Source organism: Triticum urartu, chromosome 4, assembly GCF_003073215.2.
Source record: "Triticum urartu cultivar G1812 chromosome 4, Tu2.1, whole genome shotgun sequence".
Classification (NCBI taxonomy): domain Eukaryota; kingdom Viridiplantae; phylum Streptophyta; class Magnoliopsida; order Poales; family Poaceae; genus Triticum; species Triticum urartu.
In genome coordinates this window covers 210,890,253-210,906,461 of record NC_053025.1, presented here as the reverse complement: position 1 = coordinate 210,906,461, position 16,209 = coordinate 210,890,253, and positions in this window count along the sequence as shown.

The following is a 16,209-nucleotide window of genomic DNA, read 5'->3' as shown; positions in this document are numbered from 1 at the left end:
GTTTGCTAGTATCATGTACTCCGTCTGTCCATGTATACAAGGCTTAATGCGATTTTTGAGACAAACTTTGGCCCTGTTTGGATCCATGGGTTAGAGTTAGTTTGAGCTAGTTGGGGCTCAAATAGCCCTAAAGTATCCAAGCACAAGGGTTAAATTGGAGCAAGTTGCACCAAACCCACCAAAAAAACTATCCTACCCAAGAGGTGATAATTGGAGATAGTTCTCATTGGGCCCACTGAAAAATCACTTTTCTCACTCCATCAAGTGCATTTATTGTCAATCTAACCTTATCACCCAAACACCTCTTTGGCTACAATTAGTTCGGGGTTAGTCATGAGTTAGTCTAACCTCTAGCTAAGTTAGAGTATCCAAACATGAGCAATATAAGACATGTAAGTTGCTCAAAGCATACAGTCAAATTCGTACGTGAAAGTATCTTTTTTTAAACGTAACAGGAAAGGATCTTCAAATGATATAATTTTCAAATTATATAAAATCTTATCAATAGTCAAAGGCATCCTCAAAGAATACATTAGGCCCTATATAAAATCTTATCAATAGTCAAAACCAAGTGTTACTACTACACCAAAAAAGTTCAAAACGAGAAACTGGACCCACTCACGGCACGACACGCCTGTCTTGTTTGGTCAGTCGGTCAAATCGCTTCCTTTTCTTGGCATAACAATAGAGTATAGTAAATTTTTAGAATGCGCTTGGTATGTCGCTAACATGTGATGAGTTAAACCGACCTCAATAGACAGCAAAAACACCAGCCCGCCGCACTTTGAGAGAGACGAGGAGCGAAAATCGGTATGGGCTGCTGGATTACTAGAGCTAGGTGTCGCACAGAGGCCAAGAAATATGGTGATAGTGTGGGCTGCCGTGTTTCATACTCTTCCGGTCTACTGTGGAGATGATTGGTTGATTTTATATCGCTAAATACTATAAAATATTATGACTGCACACGCTCCACCACGAGGTTCCTTGCTCCTTCTCGCTCGTCGGGCGTGCATGTAATGCTATTAATTAGCAAATAAACATTCTTGTTTCTTGACATATCAACCAATAAGATATGTGGGCGTGCATGTTTTCAATAACTTGAGACTACCAAACACGACATGCAGTGGTTAGTTCATTGCATGCAATGCTATTAATTAGCAAATAAACAATAAGTTGTCTTGTTTTTTCCCTCCTTCTTGGTCCCGGTGCACAACCAAAGATGACTTATTCACCTTGATAGAGGGAGTAATATAAAATATTATGAGGGAAGACGCTCTACCGCGAGGCTCCTTGCTCCTTCTCGGTCATCGGGAATCTATGAGGATAGAATCTATGAAGTGAGTGTTTGGTTCAAGCCACACCTTAGTCAAGCCACACTTGGACCCCAGATGACATACACACAAAAAATATGGCAAGATTCCCTTAGGCTTGCCAACTTGTGGCTCTCATTTCGATGAACTAACCTTAGGCAAGCTTGGCAAAAATGTGTGGCGGAGTGTGGCAGTGCTAGGCCTAGAACCAAACAACTAACCTTAAGCAAAGTGTGGCTGCCACAAAAAGTGTGGCTACGGCCACCACCAGTGTGGCAAAATTTGGCAAAAAATTGAGCCTATGACATATGGACCATATAACTAGAGAAGTGTGGCAAGCCACAAGTGTGGCAATGAACCAAACACATGTCTAAGACGTTGTGGCATGACTAAGGTTAGACGTGGCAACCTTAGGCTGGGAACCAAACAGGCCCTATGTTCTTCCACTTTTTTTACGTGAGCTTTGTTCATCCTTTTGCCAACACGCAAGACATCTAGCATCAATGTGCACGTGTCATGCAAGAAAATGGAGATAAGCAGTGCGTAAGTGAGTCGTGCACTTCGATGGCACCTAGTAATACCCAATATTTTTTATCCTCGATGGCACGTGAATAGTGCATGTACTCAATGACGGAGCACAGGATGGTAGCCATGGACATGGTCGACCCTTTTTGGAGAGAGTACTAAATAACTTTGATGTGTCTGGTCAACTCGCAGAACGACGAGCTCCCTCGCCAGTGCGTGCGCGGTGGCTCGTAGCACGAGGAGAACCTTTTTCTTACAAGCGGTGGACGTACAACAGTTCATTTGGTTTCAGATTGCCAGAAGTACTAATGTAGTACCATCATTATTGTTTGACTTCCTGAAGAGGAGAAGAGCCAAGCGCAAGGTCACCTTCTAACCTAGTACTACTAATGAACTACTGCATGGTTAATTAATATTGGCGGCTCTTGCAGCGGCACATCATTAACACAGTGCTCTTGCAGTAGCAAGTACTCTCTTCGTAAAGAAAAATAAAGGATTGGAGTGGCATGTCCACTTGAATCCCCTATCATTAACACAATGTTCCCCTAAAAAACAAGAGTGTTTGACACAGGAAAAACAAAGGAAGTGAAAAAAAAGTTGGGTGGATGCTAGATTGCCAATTAACACATGATTACATGGGAAAAAAATCTTATAGCATTCTATCCTATGAATCAAACGACCAATGTAGGTAGCACGGTGCTACCTCTCATTGACCTCCTCTGCAGGAGTTTTCTTCTAGTAGTGCCGGAGCTTAGGCCAAGGACACAATTGATTTTCAAGTAGGTCTCGATTAACTCAACTATGTCTCCTAGCTAGCAGCGCCCACCTGCAAATGAGCGCCACCGTGAGCTATGCGACAATGATAGAGGCTCTTGAAGAACCGGAGGTAGATGGGCAACGACCCGACGAGGTAGCCCGACGACCCCTTGAGCTTGAAAGGCACCCACAAGATCTCCTCTCCTCGTAGGGAAGGTCGGGGTCCATTGGGTTCATCTCCGACGACATCCGCGTCTTCCGACGGCGTCGTTGCCATTTGATTAGTGTAAATAATTAGTCAATTCCTAGTCGACAATCAAAACCGCCTAAACTCTAACATGTGAACACTAAAACCACTCAAGGGGGTGATATACCCGGTTTTAGAGATTTGAGGGTAAAAATCATACCAAAATTGACTTTGGGGGGTTATTTGTCCATCAACTTACATTTGAGGGTGAAAAATATACTTCTTGCAATGGTCCGCTGGTCAGAGTATTCTTTTCATGTGGGACTGAGTGTGAGCGAACCGACCTCAATCGACGGCAAAATCGCCTGCCGGACGCACTTTGAGAGAGATGAGGAGCAAGAAGCGATACGGGCTAGTCGTGTCATGCAAGAAAATGGCTGGTCTCATGTTAAAAACTTGATGTACTATAGTGGAGGCAGATGTACATGTAGATGTAGTGTAGATGTAGATGCAGATGTACATTGTCAGATGTGGGGTTCCGGCAAACCCTTAAGGTTCGAACACTGGGGTGCGCGCGAAGTCTTTCCCTCCTACCGATCTACGCACTAGCTCGCTAAGATCTCGCGGACGAACTCGACGAACTCGCAACACAGAAAGACATAGGATTTATACTGGTTCGGGCCACCGTTGTGGTGTAACACCCTACTCCAGTGTGGTGGTGGTGGATTCTCTTGGGCTGATGATGAACAATACAAGGGGAAGAACAGCCTCCTGAGGTTGAGGTGTTCTTGTGCATGGCTAACTTGTGTGGGTGAGAGAGTGATCTAAGATGCCGTCTCCTCGCCCCCCCCTTTTCTATGGTGGTGGCTAGCCCTACCTATAGAGGCCCTGATCCTCTTCCCAAATATTGAGCGGGAAGGGAGCCAACAATGGCGGGCTAATTTAAAGGGGGACAGCTAGTACAAGCTATCCTGACAAAAGGTGGTCTGCGCCTGTGAAAGGCTCTGGTGGTGACACCGTCTTGGGCTCCATGATGACCTCCGTCTTGCGTCCTTCTGGTCTTGGTCTTGTTGCACCAAAATGGCAACCTTTGCCTGATGCCTCGATACTCCTCGCCTGCGGTAGTTTCCATAGCACGAAAGAGGAAACAAGGACGCTGCGCGTGCTGGCGCCCGCCTGGTGTCGATCGTCATGGATCACATCACGAGAGCCTCGTGAGGTTCGCCTCGCCTTGATATCTCCACTCCTCGTGAGCCTGCTTGATTAGGCCGCTCCAGAGGAGATCTCGTGTCATCGTCCTCGCGAGGCTTGGCTCCTCGCGAGGGTCTTGGCTGCCTTGTTGGTGAAGATGGGCCGTACGACCTGCTGGATCAGCCACGCCACGGGCCGCAGGCAGGCAATTCTAGGGACCCCCGTTCCCAGGACGCCGACAGTAGCCCCCGGGCCCAAGGTGCGCTTGGGCTTGGCTTCGCGGCGAAGCCAAGGGCCAAACACGGAGCACCGCGGGCCCCAAAAGCCCGCGGCCTTGGTTGACGCGTGGTGGTTGATTGGTCGTGGGCATCTCCGCTTTCCCACGGGAAACCATCATTACCTGCGGTTGTGGGAGGTGCCGGTTGGCCTTCTCTTCCTATAAATGGGGTGGTGGGCGGAGCCCCCGTCGCCCATCTCTTTCTCGCTTGCTGCTAGCACGAATCGCACGTATCAGAAGGTTCTCCGCCGAAGAAAAGGGGAAAGCCCCCCGGGATGTCCCGGAGCAACTCCCGCCGAAGAATAGGTCGATCCACCTCCGTGAAGAAGCAGCGATGCAGGTGGTGGCGAGGCCTTGGTGTGAGCAGCCTCCTCCAGGGTACCCGCTACCCCTGTACGCCCAAGCCGAGGGCTCAGGAGGGCGAGGCCATGAGCAGCGACTCTGGTGCCGTTCTCGGGGTCGCCGCGCCACGGCGACGCACGCCGTCGCCCCCGGAATCCACGCCGCAGACTCCTCGTGTGAGCTGCTGCTATGGGCGCCGAAGCCGCCAAGCTCTTGGATCCGCTTCCTGCAGTTCTTCTCCGATGTGATGCCGCCGAGGGGGCCTCTCGAGTTCTGGTTGCAGCACCCCGACTGCGGCGCTCCTGCGACTGGACAGGAGATCGAAGCGGTCCCGTCCGGCAAGATCTTCATGACCCGCGGTTGGGGTGAGATCGCGCGGGTCTGCCGCGCGAGGGGAGCCCTCGCGATCCATCTTGAGTACGACAGCGTCTCCACACTCTTCTTCAAGGTCTTTGATGCCGAGGGCCGCCGCCTGGAGTGCTGCTCCGGAGAGGAGCGCAAGGCTGATGCGCGCTCCGCTCGCGATCACTCCAGCAGCAGCAGCCCTTGGGAGTCCAGCAGCTCTCTTGAGCTCTACGAGACTCCGGAGACGAGCGACGATAGCTACGTGCCCCCGAGCTCTCGCCGCGCTTGGAGCAGTGCTGCCGCGTCCGGCCGCCGCTGATCTGGATGGGGTTAGCGCCGGCCTCCCGTAGCCCACTATTGATGATGGCGTCTGCCACGGGGGGGGGGTGTAGATAGGATCCTCCTTAGTTTTAGCTTTTGTTTCCTGCGAAGAATCATGAAGCTCCCCATGGGGGAATTTAAGGGTCTGTAATGTCTTTTGTGCTTCTCTTCCCTGTTATGAAGATTTGATGAACGCATGTCCCGTTAAGGCTCGGTCCGCCCTTTCTTTCCTCGCGATAGCTTGTTGCTCTACACCGACATGTCCTGGTCCCCAGGCAGGCTACCGCCGTCACTGGTATGCCAGGTCGCGTGCCGTGGTCAAGGCCAGGAGGTGTGCGACCCGAGGTCCAGTAAGAGCCCCTGAGGCGCGATGCTCAGGAGGTCCGCCTTCGCGCTCAAGCGGCCATGGTTAGGGAAGAAAGGGAGTTGACGTGGACGCAACGGGATTGCGGCAAGGCGTGAGTGTCCATGAGGCCCAGACATTTAGCCGATCCGAGGGCGAGACTTATCTTGTGAACTTCATGATGATTCCTGACGTTGCGCTGGGGCTGCACGCCAACTTGTGCGGCATAGCCGGGTCGGCCCATACAAGTTTCCCTCCTCCCATGCTCTCCTTAGTGCTCTGCGTCCTCAGGTCCCGGCCCTCGAGCGAGCTCAGCTGCCGCTGGTATGCCAGGTCGCGATGCCGTGGTCAAGGCCAGGGGGTGAGGGCTGGAGAGCTAGTAAGAGCTCCTGAGTCGCGAAGCTCAGGAGCCCCCTTTTAACGCGCAAGCGAATTGCATGAGAGAAGAGGAGACTCGCGGTGCCGCCTGCTATCCTTCCCGCGGGGTCCCTGTGAACAGGCACAAGAAGAACAGGGTTTGCCGTTACAGCCGTCAGCCTGCCGCTGGTTGGTCCGGATGAAATGAAGGCACTAAGGGCCTGGTGAGGTGACGTGCGCGGGGCGTGCCGTGAGCCAGAGCTCGACCGCTCAGGTTTGTCGACGTGGTAGGGACGGACCCATGCACCAGCGCCGTGCCTGTGAGGAGGCCCCATGGGAGGCAATGATCGGGCAGATGATGACCGTAGGCAGGTTAAGCAGGGAAGGCAAATTAGCTTGGGTAAATGCAGGAAGATACATGCCACTAGGTCCGGCCCGAGCGGCTTGGGGATGATGCAGCCCGAGGGGCGCCCCCAGCAAGGTAAGCTAAAGACATAAGCAAATGGGATACATGCCGTAGGGACAGACCCACACGACCTGGGAATGATGTAGCCCAAGGGGCGCTCCAAGCTTAACAAGCTTGGAAGATGTCACCTGGTTCTGTAGACGAAGCAGAGTTGGTGCAGCTAAAGGCGTGCGTCAAAGAAACGACTCCTCATGAGCCACCGGAGCCCTAAGCCTCGGGAGGCTCTGGGGGCTCAGGAGGCTCCCTGAAGATCGTCTCCATTCCCTCCAGGATGATGCGGTACCTGGCCTCTTGAGCCACCAGGTCATGCCGCATGGCACGCTGATAGGCCGACACCACGCTCGGAAAGCCGAGGGGCATGCGAACGTAGCTGTGTGGCGGGCCTCCGCAACGGCCCACATGTGAAGGCCAGAAGTGCTCCTGAGACGCGGCCCTGTTGAGCCCTGGAATGTCAATGTAGACACGCAGCTCGGCACCCTCGCCTGGGTGGTGAGCCGCGCCCTGTGAGCGGCTATCGCCGTGCATGGCTCTTGTGTCTTGCAGTTCCCGTGTGGTCTTGGCGATGAACTCCTGAGTGGCGGGCACCCCTTGCCCGATGTTCTCCTAAGGAAAACATGCCGCGTAGCATGCCTCCAAGTGGTGCCCAAGCGCCTCCCTCGTGAGGTGGGCAAGGTCTGAGGCCCTCCAGAAGAGAGACCCCGAGCCCTGCACAAGGAGGGCACTGGGTGCGCCTTCCTATGCTATGGAGGGAGGCGCCCCTGGGACAGACGCTGATCCTGACGAGGCTCCTGCTGCGACGCCATCCTCGTGAGGTCCTGTGCGGCGCGGCTGCTTCTTCTTGGGGATGGCCTCCGGAGGACCCTCACTTCTACTGTCGGAGTCGTCGATTGCTGCAGCTTGGAAGGCGCGCTCGAGGGAGCACACCACATCCCTCTCTTCACATGGGACCGTGATGACCCTACTACTTCCAGGCATCTTCAGGACATTGTACCCGTGGTGGGTGCCGCAATGAACCTCACCAGGGCCAGATACCCAAGGATGGTGTTGTACGACAGGCGGATGTGCGCGACGTTGAAGTCGATGAGCTCAGTGCGGTAGTTGTCACGTGTGTCGAAGGTGACAGGCAGGCGGGCCTGCCCTATCGGTGTGGTGGAGCCGTCGGTCACTCCCGAGAAAGGTTTGGTAGGCTGGAGCTACTCATATGGCACTTGGAGGTTGTCGAAAGTGTCAACGGACAGGACGTTGAGTCCTACACCGCCGTCGATGAGAGTCTTGGTAACCTGCACATTGCTGATGATTGGGGAACACAACATCAGGAGGATGCCAGCGGTGGCCGCGCACTTGAGCTGATCTGCCGAGTCGAAAGTGATGGCGCACTGGGACCACTTGAGCGGGCGCGCGGCCACAAGCTTGGGGAGCGCCACGTTCACCTCGCGAGTGAATCGTTTGAAGATGCGCTGAGAGGCTAGGGCCTGGGAGCCGCCCAAGATGCAGGCGATTGCACGCGGCTCCTGGAAGGCCCCAGCCCCCTCGTCCTGATGATGGTCGTCGTTCCTTCTTGGTGGCGGCAGTGGAGGAAGACCGGTGTTGCCTTGGGGGCGATCCTCATGAGGCTGGTCCCTCCAGGGCCTCTCGTGAGGATGGTCCTACCAGCGGTCCTGACGAGGCCTGTTGCACCATTCCTAGTGCGGGCCGCGGTCGTCCCAGCGTCCGCATCCTCGTCCTCCTCCACGGCCGTAGCCCCGGTCGCCGCGCTCGGGCCGTCGACCGTAGCGTCCCTCGCATAGGGCTCGAAGCTCTTGGCAGTCGCTGGTGTTGTGGGTGTTCAGGTTGTGGAAGGCGCAGAACGGTCGGCTGTCCTTGGATGACTCGGGCTGATCTCTGTCCCGTTTGGTGTCGGGCTCCGCAGCTAGCACTACCGCTTCCTTGCGCTTCACGTCCTTGGCCTTGGCTTTTTTCTCCTCTGTGCCTGCGGCTGGCAGCTCAAGGAGGGAAAGGCGCCCCTCCTCAGCTCTTGCGCACTTGGTCGCCAGGTTGAACAACTCCTGAGACATGCAGAGCTCCTCGTGGATGGCTAGCTCTTCCATCATCTTGACATCACGGATGCCATCGGAGAATGCGGAGATGATGGCCTCATCCGTGACCTTGGGGATCTTGAGGCGAGTGTTGTTGAAGCGCTGGATGTACTTCTGTAGGGTCTCCCCTGGTTGTTGCTTCATGCGGCACAGATCGGTCGTGGCCGGCGGGCGGTCATGAGTGCCCTGGAAGTTGGCGACGAAGCGGTCGCGTATCTCGTCCCAGGAGGAGATGGAGCCGTGCTGCAAGTTCAAGAGCCAGGTGCGGGCCCCATCCTTGAGAGCCATGGGAAACCAACTCGCCATGACTTACTCGTCGCCGTTGGCTGCCTCGATGCTCAGCTCATAGAGCTGCAGGAACTCTGTGGGGTCGGCGGTGCCGTCGTAGCGAGGATGCCGATCCGGCTTGAACTTGCCTGGCCAGGCGACGCTGTGGAGCTCGGGGATGAAGGCGCGGCAACCGGCCGTGGTTACTGGGGCCCGCCTCGGAGGTGGAGCTTGGTCCTGTCGAGGTCCTTGCGGCGCCGCCGCAAGTGGCGCACGGTCTTGATGAGGCAGCGCGGGAAGCGCGGGTGCAACTTCTCGTGGCCGTGGGATTTCTTGGCAGCTTCTCTCTTCGCGCGCGGGCACCGATCCTGGCGGATCGCATCGCGGGGCTGCACGCCTTGGTGCCAAGGCGCCGTCTTTGGGCTGGGGTGGTGGAGGCGCGCCTCGGGCCTCGTCGCCCGTGGATGGCTGAGGGTGAGGCCCAGAGAGGGACGGTGCTGGGGAGCCCCCTGCGGCGCAGACGAGCTCGACGACGCGGTCGAGCCACTCCTCGTAGAGGTCGTCGACTGGGCGGTAGCGCATCTGCTTACTTGCGGCCAGGAGTGCGGCCCGTGCCTCCATGGGAGCGCGGTGTGCGTGAGACGAAGAACCGGCTGGGGCCAGTGATGGAGTGGCGGTGCGGCCGTCCTGCCACACCGAAGGATGCAGCGAAGACGCTTGCTGCTTGTTCCCCACCGGGCCGGTGGCAGCGTTGGCGGCGGGGGATGGAGAACGACGTGGTGGCCCGCCGATGGGAGCTGTCTGAGCAACGCGGGCGGTGAAAGCATCCCGACGCTCAGCTCGAGCGTGGCGAGCATCCGCCATGGAGACGATGGAGCGACGGAGCGACGAACTGACGGAAGGAAAGCTAAGGCGCACCCCTACCTGGCGCGCCAAATGTCGGATCTGGGGTTCCGACAAACCCTTATGCTTCGAACACTGGGGTGTGCGCGAAGTCTTTCCCTCCTACCGATCTACGCCCTAGCTCGCTAAGATCTCGCGGACGAACTCGACGAACTCACAACACAGAAAGACACCGGATTTATACTGGTTCGGGCCACCATTGTGGTGTAACACCCTACTCCAGTGTGGTGGTGGTGGATTGCCTCTTGGGCTGATGATGAACAATACAAGGGGAAGAACTTCCTCTTGAGGTTGAGGTGTTCTTGTGTGTGGCTAACTTGTGTGGGTGAGAGAGTGATCTAAGATGCCTTCTCCTCGCCGCCCTTTTCTATGGTGGTGGCTAGCCCTACTTATAGAGGCCCTGGTCTTCTTCCCAAATATTCAGTGGGAAGGGAGCCAACAACGGCGGGCTAATTTAAAGGGGGACTGCTAGTACAAGCTATCCTAACAAAAGGTGGTATGCGCCTGCGAAAGGCTCTGGTGGTGAAGCCGTCTTGGGCTCCATGATGACCTCCGTCTTGCCGTCCTTCTGGTCTTGGTCTTGTTGCACCAAAATGGCAACCTTTGCCTGATGCTTCGGTACTACTCGCCTGCGCTAGTTTCCTTAGCACCAAAGAGGAAACAAGGACGCTGTGCGTGCTGGCGCCCGCCTGGTGTCGATCGTCATGGCTCACGTCACGAGAGCCTCTTGAGGTTCGCCTCACCTTGATATCTCCGCTCCTCGTGAGCCTGCTTGACTAGGCCGCTCCAAAGGAGGTCTCATGTCGGCCTCCTCGCGAGGCTTGGCCCCTCGCGAGGTTCTTGGATGCCTTGTTGGTGAAGATGGGCCGTATGGCCTGCTTGCTCAGCCACGCCACGGGCCGCAGGCAGGAAAGTCTGGGGACCCCCGTTCCCAGTACGCCGACATACATGTACACATTTAGACGTAGAGATAAGTGAGACTCACCAACGGTCACCAACGTAGGCCGAGTACATGCACGAATCACCCACAAAAATAGGAGTACGTGCACAAAAAGAAAAATTGCACGCACGGACGCACGTACTCTGTGCCTCATTCCATAACACACACGCGCGGGTATATGGTGGAGCTCATTTCTTGATGAAGAGGCAGATCACGTGATAATTTGACGCATTTGGTAGTTGTTCACTTAGTGGAGGGTCGGGAACCACGCGTGGTCGAATCAAAGTTCGACCTTGACACGATGGCGTGTTTGTTTTTAAAATTTTTCAATGGAACATACGCAATTTTTTTTATTGAATGGCACGTGAATCGTGCACATACTCAATGATGGTGCACGAGATGGGATGGTAGCCATGGACATGGTCGGCCCTTTTTGGAGACTACTACACTGGTACTTTGATGTACATTTTCAAAAAAAACTACTACTTGGATGTGTCATGTCAACTCGCAGAACGATGAGAAGCTTGCTTACTACGCCCTCTACATAGCCCACACTTTGTATGGCTAGTTATAGTGGGAGTAACTTAGCGCACTCCAAGAAAATTTTGCTTATGTGGCAAGTAGTTAATGAGAAGTGGTAACGGGAGTAATATGTTACTGTAACATAGCGTTTCCCAAGACAAGATGAGTCTACAAGCTAATAAATGAAGCCATCATAACATTACTGTACTACTCCATCCTTTCTGGTTTATAGGGCTCCCTCCTTTTCGGTTTATAGGACTCAATTCGAAAATCTCACCAACCAAGGTAGATGATGAGTGGTGGAATATTTTTTGTAATTTGCAAAAGCACCCAATTAGTGCTCTTGTTTTCCTCAAAAATTTATCTTTAGCATTGTATTAATTGCAATGCATGCATGCATAAAGTACATTCATTGGTCAATTTTCTCTTACTACTTGCATGCAATTATTTAATGCACCTTGAAATCTAAACCTGTGATGGGGAACAACTAAATTGATCCTTATAAAATGGAAAAACTAAGATTTTGAGATAAGCCCTATAAACCGAAAAGGAGGGAGTAGTAACATAGACTAGTGTCATATGCATGAAACTAGTGAGTATGGGAGCACATGATATTTCCCCATCCGGACCGATCCCAATTTGGCTTCTCACCTTCTTGGCCCACCAAATAACCCTCCCCTCTCCTGCACATGCTTCCCACCCGGCGCCAGCTAAGCCCGCCGCTCCACATTGATGGCAAGTCAGGGCGATGCGACCTCTGACTGCTTCCGCCATTAAAGCGGCACGCCGACCGAGGGCACCGCCCGCTGCACGCCCAACATTTTAGACTACACAGTGGAGAGTAACTTCAGAGCAAGTACTGCAATTAGCACTACAAAAAAATACACTTCCGTGATGATACATGTTTGTCACAGTATGTCACGTTTTCTATCATGCATGTACATCCATGACAAATCTATGACAGATTCAAGATAGTCATACCTGTGCTGTCATAGAAGTGTTCCATGACATTACCAAAATTATCATCATGGAAGTGTCCACTTCCATGACGATAAATCGCGCGTCACAGAAGTGCTTTCGTCAAGGGTGACCGACACGTGGCATCCACCGTAACGGAACACCGTGAAGCTATCGAGTACGGTTTTGGATCTGATAACCCATTAACATCCCGGACCAATGGGGATTTTCCACGTGTAAAATCATCATTGGCTGTAGGAAACACGTGTCAGCTCCGTGTTGGCACAGGTGTCACTCATCCAATGGGCGAGATGCACCTATGATATGTTAATACATGGACCAGCCCAAAAGTGGCCCATAAAGTTTAAATGGGTCTGCCCAACTAAAGGCCCACAAGATTTTGCGGACCATAATGGGCCGGCCCAGCTAAAGGCCCACAAGATTTTGCAGGCCATAATGGGCCGGCCCAGCTAAAGGCCCACAAGATTTTTGCGGGCCATAATGGGCCGGCCCAGGTGAAGGCCCACAAGATTTTTGTGGACCATAATGGGCCGGCCCAGCTAAAGGCCCACGAGATTTCGCTGATATTAATGGGCCGTCCCAGCTGTAGGCCCACAAGATTTTGAGGACCCTAGTAGGCCGGCTCATTAACTGGCAGCCATGTTTTGTGCCAAATGCCGGCCCATATTTGATCCAGTCCATTAATGGCCTGCCACATTTCGGGCCTAATAATGGCCCATATGAGATCTGGCCCGTTAAAAGCCTACCATGTTCTGGGCCAAATTACGGCCCAGATCAGGTCCGACCCTTTAAGAGGCTTTGGGCTAAATTATGGCCCATATCAGATTCAGCCCGTCAAGTGGACGCTATGCTTTTGGGCCCACTTGCTAAAGGCCCATTTAGTAATTTTGCATGATATTAGTTTTGGCCTGTTAAGGGCCCGTTTAACATTTCGTCCCTATATTAATTTCGGCTTGTTAAAAGCCCGTCATATAGTTGGGCCTAACTACGGCCCGATTTGCATCTGGCCTGCTCGCAGCCGATAATCTGATTGGGCCAAACAAGGACCGAGACAATTTGGCCTGTTATAAGCCCATGATTTGATTGGCACATTCATGGGCCGGGGTCTATTTCGGCCTGCTGCTGGCCCGTGAGCTGTTCGGCACGTTTTAGGCCCAACTTACTTTTCAGCCTCCTAAAGGCCCATTGAGTTTTCTTGGGAAAATAGGGCCGGCGGTTTACTCGGCCTATTAAAGGCCCGAATCTACTAGTGGGCCAGTTTACATTTAGGCTTGTTAACGGACCAAGATGACGGGGCCCATGATGCGGATCATACATGGTGATTTGCATGACGACCCGATTATGTACCTTAATTTTATGGTTAGGCCATTTTACTGCGAAGACAGGATATATATATATATACAGCAAAATAACTGTAGCATCGTGAATAAGAAAAAACCCTAGACTATACAATAAAGAAATTAAGGCATATTACATCCACTAGGCATCAAAGTTCGCCACTATGATAATAAAGCACAAGCAGACAGCAGATTACATACACTAGGCATCAAAGATCGCCACCAGTGCAACTAAACACGCCGACAAAATAATATACAAAATTGACAGCACTTCAATAGAGTTCAAGAAAGGTTAGCCCTTCTCGGGAGCTGCAGCGCAAGCAGCTGAGCAAGCTGGTGCGAATGCACTTATTTGACACTTATATCCTCCTCACTCTGAAAGATAAACAAGCAGACAGATGACAAGTTTTGCACATATAAGTATCAGTTCTGACAATTCATCACATTTCTTACGGACGAATAAAGTGACACAGTTTAAAATAGCATTAACACAATATGGTAATTTTTCAGGTCAAGACATGGCAAGAAATGACATTGTGAAGGAGTTGGCAGCTTCACGACACCACTGGATTACAGATCAAGAACTCATAAGTATCAATGGTTAGTGTGCTGTCAATTTATCCCATTTCAGATTGGCAAGATAAGACCACTTGCTCTGTATAGTTCAATTTACATGGTATGATTAAGGAACTTGGTTGTACAAATGAAAACTTAAATTGAGAAGGACAAACTTTTGTTTATGAACTGGAGTACATAATAAACTTTAAACATGCAATTTTATGCAGACACCAAAAATAAACAGCTGTTGCAGTCATGCCTAACAAAATATACACAACAAAGTTTGAAGGCTTGAGAAGGACAAACTTACATTATTGGTGAAGGCAGGCTCTATAAAGCCCTTGTCCATGCTGATGGGGGGGGGCAATTCAAGAAGTTTACCACATAATCTTCTTCATAAGCATTGCCATTATTCTACATTTTGTTAAGAGTAAATATAGATGTGACAATATAAGGAAAAATGGAGAATATTTAAGATAAGATGAAGAGTGATGCTACATAACCAAGTAGCTATAAATGTAAGTACAGCGATACAGGCAAAAGGTACAACCAAGAGCAATGCAGAGTTAAACTTCTTCAGTACCATCGGTGTTATCCAACCTTATGGTAAGAGTAAATATAGATCTTATGTGTAGAAAATGGAGGGCAAAGGTAAATAAGCTGCAGAGTGATGGTACATGAACAACTACCTGTCAATATAAGTACACTGATAAAGCACAGCAGGTACTTACAAGAACAATGCAGAGCTAAAAATTTTCATTGGCATTGGATATATTCTACACTAATTTAACCATTCATACAGATCAGATAATTTGGAGCGAATAATTGATAAGTAAGCTATCATGCATACTGCTGTCACATAATGAACCAGGTATGTATGCAAGTACAATGATACAGGACAACAGGTACTAACAAGAGCAAAGCAGCGGGCATCATATTTGCGATATTCTGTCATTCTTTTCAAACTAGAATTCTTTTTCGAGCAGATTTCCTGCCAAAAAGATCCGTAAGGCACATGTGGAAAAGTAGACGTTCAAATTGTCATGTTATCATAGACAGTACCTCATCCTCGGAACGAGACCAGTGCATAACAAGGTTTTTCCATTCAATGTCTTCTAAATTTAGCACAGGAGACTTCACCAGAAATTCGTTTATAGACTTGCCATCAAAGTGTGATTTCCTCATGTAACACCAATACTGCTGCAATGCTTCCTTGAAAAGCGCAAGAAAGCTTTGCTCGCCATGACTATCCAGATTGACCCTCGCCTACTTACAACAATGTAATGTAAATCATTGATGTGTTCAATCAGCAGAAAACAGGAAAATAATCACCATGAATAATAGCACTTACACGTAAGTGGGACAGGAAGATGTGAAAATGGTGTTTTTCTTCACTATAATCTTCCCATGATGGGAATATATGCGCGTAGTCCCTAACAACATTGAAAGCATTGTCTTTTAAACTGGGAATAACTGGAATGGGGTTCCAATCTGCAGGAATTGACCGTCTCTGCAGTTGGGATAGGTCTTCGGCCGATGGACTAGTTGTACTTTTTGCTGGAGTGGGATTTTTCTGTGGTATGGCTGGTGCTATGGCAACTGAAATCGGCATACCTTTTGCTAGAGTGCAGGTCCCGTGTGGTGCGGCTAGTGGTTTGCCAGTGAAGTATGGGTACAGTCTGCTGGAGTCGGTCCTACGTTTTGTGTCACTGGTTGTACAGCCAATATAAGTGGGGTGCTATCTGATTTCTTCGGCACAACCACATTTTTCAAGGACTTTGCTGGTGCTCCTTCAGGGTCGACAATCACCCTCTTCCTTTTTGATGTCTGATGCACAAGAACAACATTTGAGTGGAAAACACATGGTATGATGACAGATGGAAAATGTATTGATAATGGATGGGTATGGCATCTCGACATATATGATGAGTAAACTAAGCAGATGGCGGTGCAACAAAGTAGAAGAAATGCAAGACAACATATGCAAGATATGCGAAATCAATAAAACCTTGCCAAATTAGAATAGGCACCTTGTTGGGTGAACAGGACATGCCATCTTCCTTTGACTCCTCGAGGTTAGAAAATTCATTAGGATCATATTCTGAACAAGAATCAATAGGTGGGGAGCGTATGAGTTTCATTGCATCCAGAATGGCACTCAATGCCTTGGTGCCAATTTTGTAGGTCACTGCGGTGTTTAGCTTCAAGA